The sequence below is a fragment of the Ambystoma mexicanum genome, chromosome 6p (assembly GCF_040938575.1).
Source record: "Ambystoma mexicanum isolate Mex_15411 chromosome 6p, UKY_AmexF1_1, whole genome shotgun sequence".
NCBI lineage: Eukaryota > Metazoa > Chordata > Amphibia > Caudata > Ambystomatidae > Ambystoma > Ambystoma mexicanum.
The window spans coordinates 217670281-217686232 of NC_090935.1; positions in this window are offsets into that span (position 1 = coordinate 217670281).

A 15952-nucleotide genomic window follows, 5' to 3' on the forward strand; every position below is an offset into this window, starting at 1 on the left:
GATGTGGTGTACTGGATCTGTGGTAGATTGACTAAGTAAAGTTAATGGCAACTTTACCCTTTTCTGGGGGACTGGAGTCAACCTCAGAAATGGAGTCGGGGAAGTCTCAAAGACAACCCTTTGCCACGGCACTGACGGTGCTGTGTGACACACAAAAAGAAGGGGGCTACTGAAGTGGTGTACTTCAGAGTCCACAATCACAAAAACAAGAAATACACATGGCAAAACACAGGTAAGAGTGGCGGAACAGCTCACACTCTTACCAAGTGGAAAAAAATAAACTCCAGAAGTCCAGCAAAGCTGCTGGGGGGACTCACTAGGTGAGGGAAATTAGCCATAAATGGGAATTCTCCCTAACAGCTTTCACAAAAGGGAAGGAGAAGAGTGAGTAGAAGGAGGAATGGAGTGAAAACAAGATGCATGATGGAGGGTAGAAAAGACAAGGGAAGACAATGAAGAAAGCTTGCAGCCTAAGAGAGAGACATGGTAGGTGGGTAAGGGAAAGTGAAGGAGTTGATGGCTGCTGAGACGAAGCAGATGTTAGTTCTGAGTTAGTCAAGCATTGAGTAATTGCCATAACCAAATGTCAATTACCAGGCCAAAAGCAGCAATGTTCCTTGGTCCTGTGAGGCAGCAGTATCTCTGGTCCTGTGATGTGACAGAAGCTCTGAGGTGAAGGGATCGTCATTGAGTGGAAGGACCCCTATACATGGAAGCAGAAATTAGGTAACGGATGAGCTTGGAAAAGTCAATGCCTGTGCAGGTGTTCTGGCCTAGAACAAGGTTATAATTATAAGTGTTCTTTAGTAGCATGCTTCATACCATAGACCAGTTTCTAAGAGCGAGTGTGTTGCTATGCGTTGTCTTGCTTCCATGATAAACACATTGCCTCTGAGCTATTCTCCCATCTCCATCTCCTGCAAAGAAGGTTTCTGTGAAATAAATGGAACATTGCTGTTCACTGTACACATACTTCAGTGCATAGCATAGTTTTATATCAGCGGCACAAATGACTGCCATATCTTTTCTTATCCTAGGGACGTCTTAGTTTGAATATTCTTTATATGAGTGCACTGTGAATATTCTAGCTCTGATTCCAAACCCTGAATACTTGTCATATGTACTCTTGGCCCAGTAATTATTTTACTACACTATTGTGGTATTTATCGAGCGTGGATCTAGCTTCGAGAAGCAACAGAGTGCTTTACAGAGGTATACAACAATACAGATACACAACAGAGTCCTTTACAGAGGTATACAAAAGTACTGGTGGCTCGGGGGGTGACATGATGGCCTAGGTGTTGAGGAGGAGATACTCCTTGAAGAGATGGGTCTTGAGTTCTTGCGTGAATTGTTGGAGCATTGGGGCAAGTCTTATGCTGCCTTTAGCCTTAATGACACACAGGGCATGAGGATGTAATGAGGAAGGAAGACTGAGGATGTCATTTAGAGGTAGCAAGGGGTTGCACCTGCGACCCCTGAGCTCTCACTTGCTATCCTTGTGGTCTCCCTTGCGACCCCTAAAAAAAATTAATTGAACGTTTTATTTGTATTTATTTTTAAATAGACGCTCCTGGGCTTTATCCAGTGCCATGTGGGTCTTTGTTTCTGGAGAGGATGGCTTTCTTGTTCAGGCCTCTTAAATAAAACAGGGGGGTTCCACAATTGTAAAATCTCACTTACCAGTTTAATGGTGTCACTACAGAGTGTAATTTGCTTTCTGAGAATGTTCATAGAATGTAATTTGAGAATGTTCACACATGTAATTGCTCATTTTACTATAGCCAGCGAGTGAGCTATAGCTGGTAAGATAGCTCATTGGGTTGAACACTCACTGCTGTGATGTGTGAGTTATCTGCAGGTTGCATGTTTGAACACTGGCAAGGTCAATTCAGCCTTTCATCCTTCTGAGGTTGATAAATGAGAACCAACACAGGTAGAGTGATATTGTATGTATATTTGCTCTATATAAAGCGCTTAAGCGTAAGTGCTATATAATAACATATCATTATCATTTGGCCTTGGACGTCTGCTTGCATTCACACTAATTTGGTAATATCGGCCTGTACACACTGATATTAACGATACATATGGTGATCCATTCTTGCATGACATTTATATCACATTACAGTGATATCGTAACTAGTACTTACGAACAATGCTATGTGATGCCACTTCCTGTTTTGTCAAGGGGTGAAACTCTGTGTTCCATTGCTTCTTGTAATGTCACTTTGGGCTTGGGTCAATTGACATCACTTCCTGTGATGTCATCAGAGGTCAAGGGTCATGTGATGTCACTTCCGCTACACTGGCATTTTGGTGAAATGACGTCCCTGAGGAAGACTGTATTCCTTTTCCACAACCAACTTCTTGGATCCTACGCTTGTGCCTACTGCTTCACCTCGACTGGTGACTTCTGGCCCTCTCGTCAGTGAATCAGCATCCCCATACTGTGTGACTTTCTTTGTGTTTTAGGCTTGAAATATGTAACCTTAAACCCTATGTAAATGTTGTTGAAATACTTATCTTTTGTGTGTGAAACTGGTGATTAACAAATTCCAATGTCACTTCTTCAGATCATGTGCTTTCATAAACGTATGCAAAAGACCTAAATTCTTGTATGTTTAACGTTCCTTTCCTCATGGCGCCCACGTCGAATGTTTGACACCTATCTTAATCACATGCGGAAGTGCCGTACTTTTTTAAGGTATGCAACTTTTGCATTTTTCCCACAGCTTCAATGTATACCAAGATTTTGGCCTGATGAAAACTCATACAGCCATGGAAACCGTGCGCATGCCAATTCTGCTGTTATGTTCCCTCCAAACATTTCTGGTTTATTGCGATATATATCAGACTTTTTGTAAAGCCACTGTGGAGCTTTCATAGTGGATTGCAGATTATGACCACTGGGTTCTTTTGGTTTTGTCTCATAGTTTGCACTTTAGCACCTCCAAGTGATGTAAAGAATTGTGTATTATCTATTTTATTTATTTGTATACCGCACCAAGCCCTGAGTGCATCTGGACGCATTTCTTACATATACATATGTTATACAGTTACATACAGGTTAGTGAAAAACAGCAGGTTCAGTGAAAGTGCAACACACGAACGAACGAGTACAAGCTGATAAACAAGTGGAGAGAAAAATGTCCAGGTTTCTTGTGAGAAGAGCCACATTTTTGCATTTTTCCTGAATATTTGGTAGGAAGGTTCTGTCCTTAAAGGTATACGTAGAGAGTTCCACAATTGTGCTGCTAGTACGGGAAAGCTACTACCTCCTGCCTTCTGTATCTTAAACCTCAGGATCTTAAGGCAGTGAGACTGTGCAGATGTAGTAGGACGATCTGAGATGTTACGGTGAGAAGTTGCTGGGCAGGTATATGGGTGCTAGATACGCAAGGCACTTATGTGTAAGTGACAGGGTTTTAAATGCAATCCTTTGATTGACGGATAGTGAGTGCAGGTTGCGTCTAGATTCATAGATGTGTTGGGATTTAGAAGTGTTCAGCGCTGATCTGATAGCGTTGTTTTGTATCACTTGCATCTTTTTTATGTTCCGTTGGTTAGTTCCTAGGTAGAGCGCATAAAGAAAGGGATTACATTGTGGAGTCAAAATAAGCCTGCGGGTGCCCCTGGTTTTTGCTCAGTTGGCACTGCAGTGCCAAACATAGATAGTCCTCTAGAGCAATGATTACTTTGGGCCCATAATTACAGCTTCTCATTAGTATCCTGAAATCTGTACAAATTTGCACTTTTTGTGTGTATTGGAGGAAGTTGAGGATAGATATTATACTCCCATTACTGTGGAAGAGAAGTGCAATACATTTGCAATGATTGACACAGGTGCACAGGCCACAATTATGTCCAAAGAATTGGTAAAAAGTATCAATGAAGGGAGATCCCCACAGAATCAGATCGAAGTGAGACAAAATGGAGGCCCAATACATAATTTTAACAGTGAGGAGTTGCCTATTGAAGGTGTCACTGAAGTTGACATAAAGATAGGAAAACACAGAATGAAACAGGAAGTATTGATCACATCTGTTTGTGAAATTCCATTCTTGATGGGAACGGATTGCCTGAAAAAATTGTCTCCTCTCATTGATGGGGTAAATGGGGTTCTATGGTCTTTAACAAAAAAACCACTAAGGCCTAAGAAAATAAAGTCACAAAACAGCAGTGTAAATGAATGCCATACTGTTGAGAAATCAAATGATGCAGTGGAAGTGTATCTCCAGAATAGCTGTGTGCCTAGTGTCACTGTTATCTTGATGTGTCAGGACAAAATGCAAAGTGAAAAGAAAAACAATCCGTGCAGATTTATTTGGATCCTAGGAAGAAATGGCAAACAGAAATAGATAAACACACATTATGCTTCCATTTAAAAGAAAAGAAGTGCAAACAGAACACCATCCCTAAAGCAGACACAGAAAAACACATCACCACTCTTGCTGAAATACATATAGAAGATGAGCAGCCATGGATTCATATTGGTATAAATGGCCATTCTGAAGTGATAAAAGCCACTTTGGCACTTGAACAGGAAAGGAGTTTTGTTAATGAGAAATTACTTCAGAGAATAATGGAAAGGGAGGAGACCCGAAGTTTAGAATTAAAAACCAATACATCTCTGGATTGGACAATTCAGATTTTGAAAATCAGTTTGCAGGAAGGTGCATACTAAAGATTACTGTTGGACAAAAAACCATCTACCACAATATGTGGATAGTGAGAGGAACACAAAATGATTTTTACCTGGGCAATGATATCATGCACAGGATGTGTATGGTTTTAGATTTTGTTAACCAAAAAGTATGGACCCGGCTTTGAAGACAAAAGAAAGGCTTATCATTGTGCACAATTGGTGCCATATGCAATTGAACTACAGGTGAAGAAGGATATGGAGTGCAGTTAAAATGTCAAATGAATAATTTCGAATGCATTAATTTTGAAAAAATGTTGAATATTTATTTTTCAATTTATATGTTTTTTTGGTGGGGTTGGCTAGTAAAAAAGGGTTATTAAAAAACGGGGGGTTGGGGGAACCCCCATTAAAAATAAATAAATTCGACATTTTCTTTTCAACATTATTGATTCGAAATTAATGCATTGGAAATTATTGAATTCGAAAATATCACTATAAACCGAAGGATATTACTATTCCTGCATTCACCAGGCAGGTTGCTATAACACTAAAGTGCAGAAATGGACAGCGAATGAAGGATTCTGATGCATTTGTGTGCTTGAATTAGTCCATGAAACAGCAAGGGCTGGACTATGAATATACCCCATTGATAGATATTGGGGAGGGGTCCATCAAAATCATGGTGGATAATAAACGATGTCAAGATGTTCATTTAGAAGAGAATTCCGTGCTAGAAATGGCAATACAAAAATCACATTATACTGCAGATTTCAACAATATGGTGATTAGAAATATCCCTGAGAGATATGTAAATGCATTCTCAACCCAAAGTGATGTTCAAAATTCAGTCTGTGTACCCTTATGATTCTAATGAGACAGTGTGCTGTCACCAAGAGAATTGTATATTATTTGATTGATTTAAATGAAAATGAAACAGAGAATCAGCACATTGAAATGGAGGCTGGCATGCCAAAATATTTAAAAGTGGCAACTCTGCAGAGAGATACAGCCACGCAGTTGGAAGAAAGCACAGAGGTTCCTCCATTGGAGGATTTCCCAGAATTTTCAAAAATGGTAGAGGAGCAGATTCTGTTAGCAGATGCCTGTGATAGCAAAGAGGATAAGAATGAATTGAGAACAATGTTTATGGAATTTAAGGAGGTTTTTGCCAAAGATGCATATGATTGTGGCCTAACTGATTTACATGTTGCCACATTACCAGAGGGGTGTGGTAGAAATCCAGTATGTGTGCACCAATATCGATTACCATTGGCATGATTGGGGTCATTGGCAGAGATTAAAAATTAAAAACTTGGAATCTAGGGGAATTATCAGACCCATTCATAGTATTTCCAACACTCCCATTTTGAGTTTATTAAAGCCAAATGGTCAATGGCGTCTGTGTGCAGACCTGAGGGAATTAAATAAAAGAGTACCAGTGTCTAGATGGCCATTGCCATTCATTGATCAGGGCCTTGCCCAGGTGCATGGGACAAAGGTATTTACCACATTAGCTCTTACATCTGGGTACTGGTTTGTGCCATTGGCAGAAGACATTTAGAATTTGTTTGCATTTTCATTTGATGAAGCGAAATACGCTTGGTCCAGAACACTATTTAAGTATGTCAATAGTGGGAGCGAATTTGGCATATTTTTTGAGAAAAGCTATGCCAGATGCGGCAGAAAGAGGGACCATAGTTTATGTGAATGATGTCCTGATAAAAAATGAAAGTCTAAAAAGTCATTTTGATGAAATTAGACATGTGCTTGACCAATTGCAGAAGGCGGGTGCCGAAAGTATCTTTACAGAAAACCCAATGGTGCAAGAAAAGGGTGAATTTCTTAGGGCATGAAGTAACTGAACACGGTTAAATCTACAAAAGAAAAAGGTGGAGGTCATGCAGAAGATCCTAAAAACATGAAAGGTTTGAAAAGCCTATTAGGAATGACAAGATGTAACAGGAAATGTATTGAAAATTATGCTGAAATCACTCAACCATTGACTAAACTACTGAAGCTGAATACACCCTGGAAATGTGAAAAGGAGCAGTGTGTGGCAGTTGCTAAATTGAAGGAATGTCTCATAAAGGCACCTAGTTTGGCCTATCCCATAAAGAATACAGATATTTTTGTAGAAATAGGATTCACTGAGTAGTGTATGTCAGCAGTTTTATCTCAAAAACATGATTTGAACCATAAAACTATTGCTTATGCAAGTAAGGCATTTTCTCAGGTTGAAACTAAATTCAGTGAATGTGAAAAGGCTCTTCTGACCACTGTATGGGCATTACAACATTTTCGTCCCATTGTTCAAGGGGAAAAGGTGATCATTGAGACAAATCATCAACCATTGCACTTTTTACAGAGTAAAAGGATTAGATCAGGCAGTCTAGCACAGTCCAGAATTACTTCATGGACAATGGAATTGCAGGGCTTTCCTGTAGAAGCGAGATATGGCCAGAATAAAAAGAGCACAATTGCTCAAGGGTTGGCAGATCTACATGACTGTGCAGCTGAGTGCGTATCAGATGAGGTAGAGGTGGAGTCCAGTTTGCAGGAGTTTGAACAATCACCACATAAAGCTTTTGATCAAAATACATGCAAGGAATTGCCCATTGTTTATGTCAATGGGTGTGCTTTTCACATTGAAAATTACAGCAATAAACAGTTGGTGTCAGGGATAGGAAACGTCAGGTTGAGATGTGAGGACATTCCTAGTATAGGAATGAGAATCGGGGCTAAGAGTAGCCAGATAGCAGACTTAGCAGCCATTTATAAAGCAATTACTACTGCAGTTGATAATAAATTCAGTGACATTGTCCTGGTGACTGATTCTGATTATGCACGAAATAGCTTTGTAGAATCTTTGCCTGGCTGGAAAGCAAGGGGCATGCTCACATATAACAAAAAGCCTCTCAAACATGGGAAAATGATTCAAGCTATAGACAAATTAGTGTTAGAGAATGATTTAACAATATACTGGAGACAAATTTGTGGACATTTGAAAACATGAGGAGAGGATAAGGAGGGAAATGATAAAGCATATCAATTGGCCAAGATTGGGGATGTTATGGGAGAATTGTTGCCCATTGAACACCTAATTGGTGAAATACAATTAGATGCACTTACACACTCTAAATCTCCAAAAGAAGTTGAACAATCTGTAGTGCAATGGAGTTATGATACACCAGATCAGGATTAGATTAAGGCACAAAAATAAGATCCAATATTATAATCATTTGATGGACCCCGAACAAAATCCTTTAACTAAAAATGATTGTACAGGAAAAGAAGAGTTGAGAGTGTTATTGAAGAACAAAAAAAAAAACTACAGGATGGTCTGTTTATGAGGGAATCCATAACAGGGCAGATACAGTGGGTGGTACCTCTTTCATTCAGGCGGCTGATGTTACACCATGCACATGATGCAATAACTGCAGGACACAGAGGTTCACAAAAACTTTAGAGATACTGAAAGATTATGCTTACTGGTCACACATGTCCCAAGATGTGGAATTATATACCAGGGGGTGTCTGGTAAGTGCACAATTTAAACCTGCTTCACCAATGCATAGAGCTCCATTAATGAAAAGAGGTTTAACCCTTCCATGGTCGGATTTACAAATCGATTATGTAGGGCCTGTAAAGTGATTGAGTAGGGGAAACCGATATCTTTTGACGGTGGTATGTTTGATGTCGAAATGGGTAGAATGTATTCCTGCACCAGATTGTAATGCACAAACAGCAGCTACATTGCTAGTGAATCATATATTTTCAGGATTTGTGTTACCACAAAGAATAGAGTCAGAAAGAGGAAGTCATTTCACAAGCGCCTTAATGAGCAAGGTGTGGCAGATATTGGGGGTAAAAAGAAAATTGCACATCGCGTATCGGCCCGCCTCTTCGGGCAACGTAGAGAGAAACAATAGGTCTGTTGTAGAAATACTAAAGAAGTTTGTAGCAGAGGCAGGTTCTAGTTGGGATGTACGATTACCTTTAGTGTTAATGGCCGTTAGGTCGACTTCTGCTAAAGCAACAGGTATCAGTCCTCATGATGTGTTGACAAGAAGGAAAAAGTGTACTGTCCCAACATTTATTATGCAGGACGCATGTATAACACTTGTGAGTGCATCTACAGTTCACCAGTATGTGGAAGAATTGAGAAAGCATTTACAACATGCATTTGCATTTGCGCAGCAAAATTTGGAAAGAGCTGCTGATAGTGCAAAGTCCTACTATGATAAAAAGACATCTGTGAAAGAGTATAAAATAGGTGGTCGGGTATATAAGTTTCATTTCGAGAGAGGTAAACATAAAAACTCAAAATTTCGTGCGGCATGGCAAGGCCCATTCGAAATCATAGATAAGGCATCCCCAGTGGTGTACAAAATCTTGAAGACAGAGGGTGAAATAGCAACAGAGATATTTATCCATGTCAATCAAATTAAGCCCTGTCATCCAAAGCATAAAATAAAGAGGCTTGAGCATGTGGAGGCAAGTTAGGGGTACTAACTGCATGGGAAGGAAAGCTAGCAGTAAGATAACTGATGAAAACACAGTAAGTTTGTATGTTAATGAATGAGTGAAGAACTGTTGACTATATATGATGTATGCATAATGGAAATGATAAGGTGATGTTTCACTCCATGTAAAACCAAAAATACAGTGGTGTGGTAGACTAGTAAATGAAAAAGCAATGTTAAAAAAACACATAAAAAATGGGACACTATGGCCCTCATTCCAAGTAGGCTGGTAAGGGATACTGAGAACCGGTAAGGAGATGAGTGCTGGTAATCCCTCACCGCCCTACTACGAGGTCCCTTAGAGGGTCCCTTCCTTAACGCCTGGTCTGACCAGGTGTTAACGACGGGACCCGTTAAGGAGCCTGGGTGCAAATAACGGGCTTGGCATACGCTGGCCCATTATTTGCACCCTCCCCATTCCCATTGAGCCCTATGGGAAATGGTTTGGTAAATGGGGACTCACCGGTCCCTTCAAGGTCGGACTGGACCGGCAAGTCCCCATTGAACCAACCGGAGTTGGTACTGGTATGGGAGGCAGTCATGGCGCAAATAGCGCCATGACTACCACCATACTCGGACTATGTGTTCATGAAAGGTGCTGAGTCAAATCAATCTATTCTAGCACAATGTGATAAAATTATTCTACATGCAGATTTTGGAAATGTGTCATAAGGTGAGGTGTTTATGTTGCTTGTTTCTCCATAACATGTGCTTATTTGCAGATATCTGAAAGTGATAAGTTTAAAGGATCATAATGTTTTGGGCCACATTTTTGCTTTGGCCAGGAAGTAGAAGGGGTAAAATTTGTGTTGTGCTATGTACTTAACCTGTTCTTTTTCTATTTGATTTAGATGTGACTAACTATTGTCCTGGCAGGGGTCGGAGATCGCAGGACCGGAGGACGTGAGAGATGATGGATCCCTGGAGTCCATGGGAGAAAGCCCAGGAAGGCCTCCGGACTGAAGTATGGAAGTGAAGACAAACAGACTGAGATGGCAAAAGAGATGATTTCTGTGGAGAAACACCCATGAGCGCTGAATCAGAGGCATTACACTGAAGAGGATGCGAGTATGAAAGTTTGGTGATCAGGACATCTCAGAGGTGCAGTCATGAAGATGATAAATGCCATCAATGGAACAGTAGTCAGTTGAACTTAATTTTGCAGCATTGCTGGTGAGGCATAGTATTATCCTATGCTTTACCGATGGTGACTATAAATGGGAACAATGGAGACCCACCATTTTGTTATTTTATTTAATTGTTTTGATGCATACGCACTAATGAGAAATGTTTATTTCATACATATAGAGATTATAATTGAAAAAGACATTGTAGCCGCGATATATATATATATATATATATGGACACTTCGGTTGGAAGTTCGCATATACAATGTTTTATTATACATACACATGCACATGCGTGTGATGACTGATAGGTCTTATTTGGATCTGCTTCACTGTTGCTTTATGATTAAGCAATGGTTTGTTGTGAAATGTTTAAATATTCATTTTATTGAGATGCTATTATTTCAACTGTGATTCGTCTAGCAACTTGGACAAGGAGAGATGTCTCAGGAAATGTAAATTTTGAAATAATACGAGTTTTCTCCAATTATGGATTTATTAGCCAGAATTGTCGGAAAAAGGAGGGTATGTAAGGATATATTTGGGGATATTACTGGCAGTAGGCAGTATACAGTATAGAAATGCAACCATTTTGAAATAGGTGCCAGGCACAGTTTTTCAGCAAGCATTATTTTTTTAAAAGCATTTAGCAAAACGTTTTAGAAACATGCCAGTCATTTTAAAGCGCAGAAGTGCATAGGTACAATTTGGATGTCTTCATGTGCATAAAACTGCATTAGAAATACATAATTAACTAACCATATACTAATTGTATTACTAATATAATAACTGCCCCACTCCCTCTAACATTGTAATGCAGTTCGTGAGCACAGTGAAATGCATTCCATTTTTCATGAAGAACAGAAACATGTGCGGCAGGAAGGCGAATGGAAACATTTGCCTGAAGCTTTCATTGTTCTGGAGAAGAGAGAGTTTTTTACAAAACATTCTTGCACGATGATTGGTAGGAAGGGAGAGGTGGTACAGCTGATGTAATGTGAGCAAAATAAGTTCCCAATTAGGGAACTCCTGTCCCCTGCACACTGTCTGGGTCTCTATAGCCACATTTATAAAGGTTGAGTAATACAATTTTCTTTATATTTCCTGAGAACAATATTTAGACATTTAATTCATGAAATAGGTTTAGACGTAGCATAGTCTGGTCATTAGATAAAGTAATGATGACATTTTCTTTTTGTGAACAAACACAACTTATAACTTGATTGTTTGATTGGTACAGGATTTATTATTTCAAGACAAGTTGCCCAACGCATTTCGAGAATTAGTTCTCTTCTTCAGGGGCTATATATCCAATTCAAATGTTCAATCTAGTAGAAAAACAAATTAGATAATATTCTCAATTAGACAAGGATAGTAAACTCAAAGTCACTAAACATTTTTTTGCTGCTTATCACATAGGATTTTCATTTCTCTTATAAAGCATAGAGGTTTTGGCCAACAAAGTCATCAAAATTGGAAGAAAAAGAACCATCAGATTTCAGAGTCATACAATCTTACAGTGGGGTCAATAAATATAAATGCATCACTGAAGTAGAGTAAATGACAAAAACAACACAAGGTTCTTAATCAGTGGTGAACAGATTCAAGGTAAGTCTGATTATTTGTCATCCAGGCTAAATGCCTTAAAAACACCTTTTTGCACAGTCACTCTTAGTAGTCTAACTCCCTACGTATAAATCTTCCCAATAAGTGTACAATGAAGTGGAGAGTGTGCTTAGCCTGTTCCTTTTTCTTTAAGGGATGGGTAGAAGGACGTTTTCCTCCATAATGGTGACCAAAAGTGAAAATGGATATGTTCTCAGTGATCTCCAGGAGTTATCTAAAAACATGTATTGCTTAATTAGACTTACATTTATAAGCTAATGATGGCCATGTTCTTATTTAAGAAATATATTCTATGAATAGCCTTGTCTTGATGTTAATGGTAAATTGTACAGTATTGTTCTAATGTATGAGCGGAAGTTCTACAAAGGCTTTTTGTAGTCATTTACATGCAATGAGAAGCATTAAGCATGATAGTCACGTGCAATTAACTCTAAGTGAAAATAAACACTTACTCAAAACGAGTAATGCGTTCTGGTGGAAATTCGAGGGTTCAATCCGCTTTACAAGCTTAGTGTGTTGTTCCTGGTCTGGTTACCAAATGTCAAAGATCTAGCGCCCGTGCACCTAGAGATACATAGACTCACGGTGAGATGCGCAATCTTTAAGATTAGCCCCATGTGTAAGAAATATCTAAGTTCTAGATTCAATACTTACTAGTTCTGATCAAGGTCCATTTGCGGATATGGAATCTGCAACCATGATCCAGTGCCTGATGTACGTCATGTTAGAAAAAATTGCTGATTTTATGGCGTTTTGATTGTGACGTCATCACATAACGTGCATGGATGACGTCACTATGTCAACAAACCCTGTGAATGCGGATAAGCTCTGTTTTCGGTTTTAAATCATGTGGATGAGCCAAAATCAGTGCTCTTCCTTAATACCTGTTGTATTACAAGATAATGTGTTAATTTATTTCACAGTTTTTTTTTTTTTTTTTTTTTTTAATCTGTTTTATTATTTTCATTGTGTCATCAACGTGAACATACACAAAAAACAAAGTGCAATCACACCCATCCCACCCTCCCCCCTCCCTATCCCAACTTGTCCGGGCCCAAACGCGTTACACCACCAGTTCATCCACGTGATTGTTGTGGGTCATCTGTGTCATCGCCAGAGGAGCTTCCCATGTTGGGGCTGAACAGCGTAACCGTTAGCTCCACCCATTGTAGTAGGTCGTCTGAGGTGTCCTGCCTTTGTTGGCACTGCGCCATCTCCCAGACCGCTGTCTCTGCGTTCGTCCATTTGCGGAGGTCTTGCCACCAAGTCAACAAGCAGGGGGCCCGCGGGCGCTTCCAATTCATTGCAATGCGTCTCTTCGCCAGTATATACATTAGGTCTTTTAGTTTATTGAGTGGTCTGTTCTTCTTGCTTCTGGGGTATATGCCGAGGATGCATGCTTTTGGCGTATGAACTTCTAGGGTGATGTTCGCCTCGGCCACCTTGGCTTTGACCTGGGCCCAGAAAGACTGAATGGCGGGGCATCCCCAAAACATATGTATCATCGCCGCGTGGGCTTCGTTGCATTTGGGGCACCCAGTGGTCACAGCTCCACTAAATCTGGAGATGACGTCTGGTGTGAGATACGCTCTATTCGTAATGTAGAATTGGATGAGTTGGAACCTGGCGTTCCTGGATACTTTCCTGTGGTATCCCATTATGGCCCCCCATTCATTGTCTTCGAATTGTGATCCTAGTTCCTGTTCCCACGCCGCCTTACACTGGAGGTTTCGTTGGGTGACGCTGTCTAGCAGTGTGTCATATATTCTTGAGGTCTCATGGCCACCCTCGGCCGCCCCGAGCAGGTCCTCAATGTGTTCGTGACCAGTATTTAACGGATCCGTTGGTGGCCAGCGGGTCACCAGTTTCCTAATCACTGCATTGTGGAGTAAGAACTGTCCCGTGTGGATACCAGAGACTTTTTGTAACTCCGCGAAGGTTAAGATTCCCTGATCATCCGCCAGGTCGCCCAGGGTAGCTACGCCGCAAGGTTCCCAAGTGTCTCTTATTATCCTATGGCTTCCCGGTCTGTTGGCCATGATGGCGGCTATAGGGATCTGAGGAGAGTAGGGGTCAGGGATCAGTGCAGCCTTGCAGGCCCTCCGCCAGATTTGGACGCCCAAGAGAATCAGGTATGAGTGAGGTTGTTTAGACTTGGGTTCAGACCATAGCAGGTCCCTGAGGAGCAATTGCGGGACTTGCGGCTGTAGCAAGCGAGTGTCCGTAGTGGCCTCGTCGGCCATCCATTGTATCACGTGCTTCAATTGTCCGGCCAGGTAATACAGTTCGAAGTTGGGCACTCTGAGGCCCCCCTTGTCATACAGTCTCTGCATCGTTTCGAGGGCGACCCTACGCCTGCCATCCTGCCACAAGAATGTTCTGCACAGTCTGTGTAGTTCGTTGAAAAATTGTCGTGGTATGTTGTGTGGTACGTTGGTGAAGAAATACAGCAGTCTGGGAAGCGTAATTTATTTCACAGTTATTGTAAAATATGCACAACGTGATGTTTTCGTGAAGCATGAAAGGTGTAATGAGCTAAAGGGTACGTTCCTCGCCTGTTCATTTGAACTAGGTCCTGTTGAGTCAACAGCGGCATAAGGTGAATTATGGTGGAATGCCCTTACTGGTAGACTAGTTGACTGGGACTAGCTTTAAAAAAAATATATTGTAATACCTGATCATGGGAGGTAATAAATGAGATTTAAGGCTAAGTACAAGTAAGTGTCTGTTCCCTTGGTGTGGGGTAAGCTCATCTGATGTTAGTCAGTTCGTTTGTCAATTTGGGTAGGTGCGAATCTTTAGGGTTTAAAATAAGGGTTTTAAGCTCAGAATGGGTAAGTACCTGTTCCCTTTAAATGGAAAATAAGTCATCTAATGTGAATCAAATCTATTACCCGATGGGTGGTGCCCTCTCAGTGCGATTCTAACATACTGTTTGAGATTATAGTTAACAGAATTTGATAACATCAATTGGGTACAAACCTCATAATTCATGATTCATTTCAATTATAATGCAAAGCTTTCTTAACATTCATTTATGCTTTGTATACAGCAATTCCTGTCTCATGAGGAGTTCACAATCTAGTTGTTTGAAAAAAGTAGTCTACTGACTCACTTAGGATTTAGATGAAGTACATATAATTAACCCTGGTCCTCATAGTCCCCAATTACAGGAGCAAAGAAATGTGTGGTAATGCCTATGTGTGTAGTTGTGTGAGGCCTGTGTGGATCTGAGGGAGATCAGGTTCATAAAAAGGGCCTAAGTAGTATTCTTCATCAAGGCCATGTGGTGCCAGTGCGTCGAGTTTATGTATCCAGAACAGTTCTCTCTGGGATAATCCTTTGGCTAAATATCAACCCCTTGGGAGTGGGTGTGTTACTTCAAGTATTGCCCATCTCAATTGGGTAATGTTAGGCCCATTCTCTTTAAAGTGTCTATACACTGGCGATTTGTCATTGCATGTCCTGATGGAAGATTTATGTTCTGTCCAGCGTTCCTTTGCTTTCCGGATTGTCTTTCCCACATAGTATTTCCCACAGGGGCATCGTAGTGCATAAATTAAGTTTTTGCTATCACAGGTCACGAAGTCCCTCAGAAGTATCAGCTGATGTAATTGCAGTTGATAGACACGGAGAGTTTTTTTAATGGGAAAAGTGAGATGAAGAGTTCAGAGCTGATTCGGGACTTGAGTGCGAACGGTGACTTCCAGGGATGGGAGATCCATGGCTCCAGTCTTGAAGATAAAAGAGAGTGGGAGAGCTGCCAGACTTTGAAGCATTTCGGGGCAGTACAAGGCTGTGTTCCCGGGAGTTGCACGAGGAAGGTTCACATAGTTAAGGCTGTGGTGACAAGTGCTTCAGAATTCGCCCATTTTTGGTAAGTCAGTTAAAAGATGAGGAGCATGGGCATGTATGAGATGCATTATATTTATTGAAAGACAGTGTAGTTAGTAAGGTAACTTTAAAAAAGAAAAATGTCATGTTTCTCTAAGCATTTTTGCATTGGCTAAAAAATGATGCACACTGAG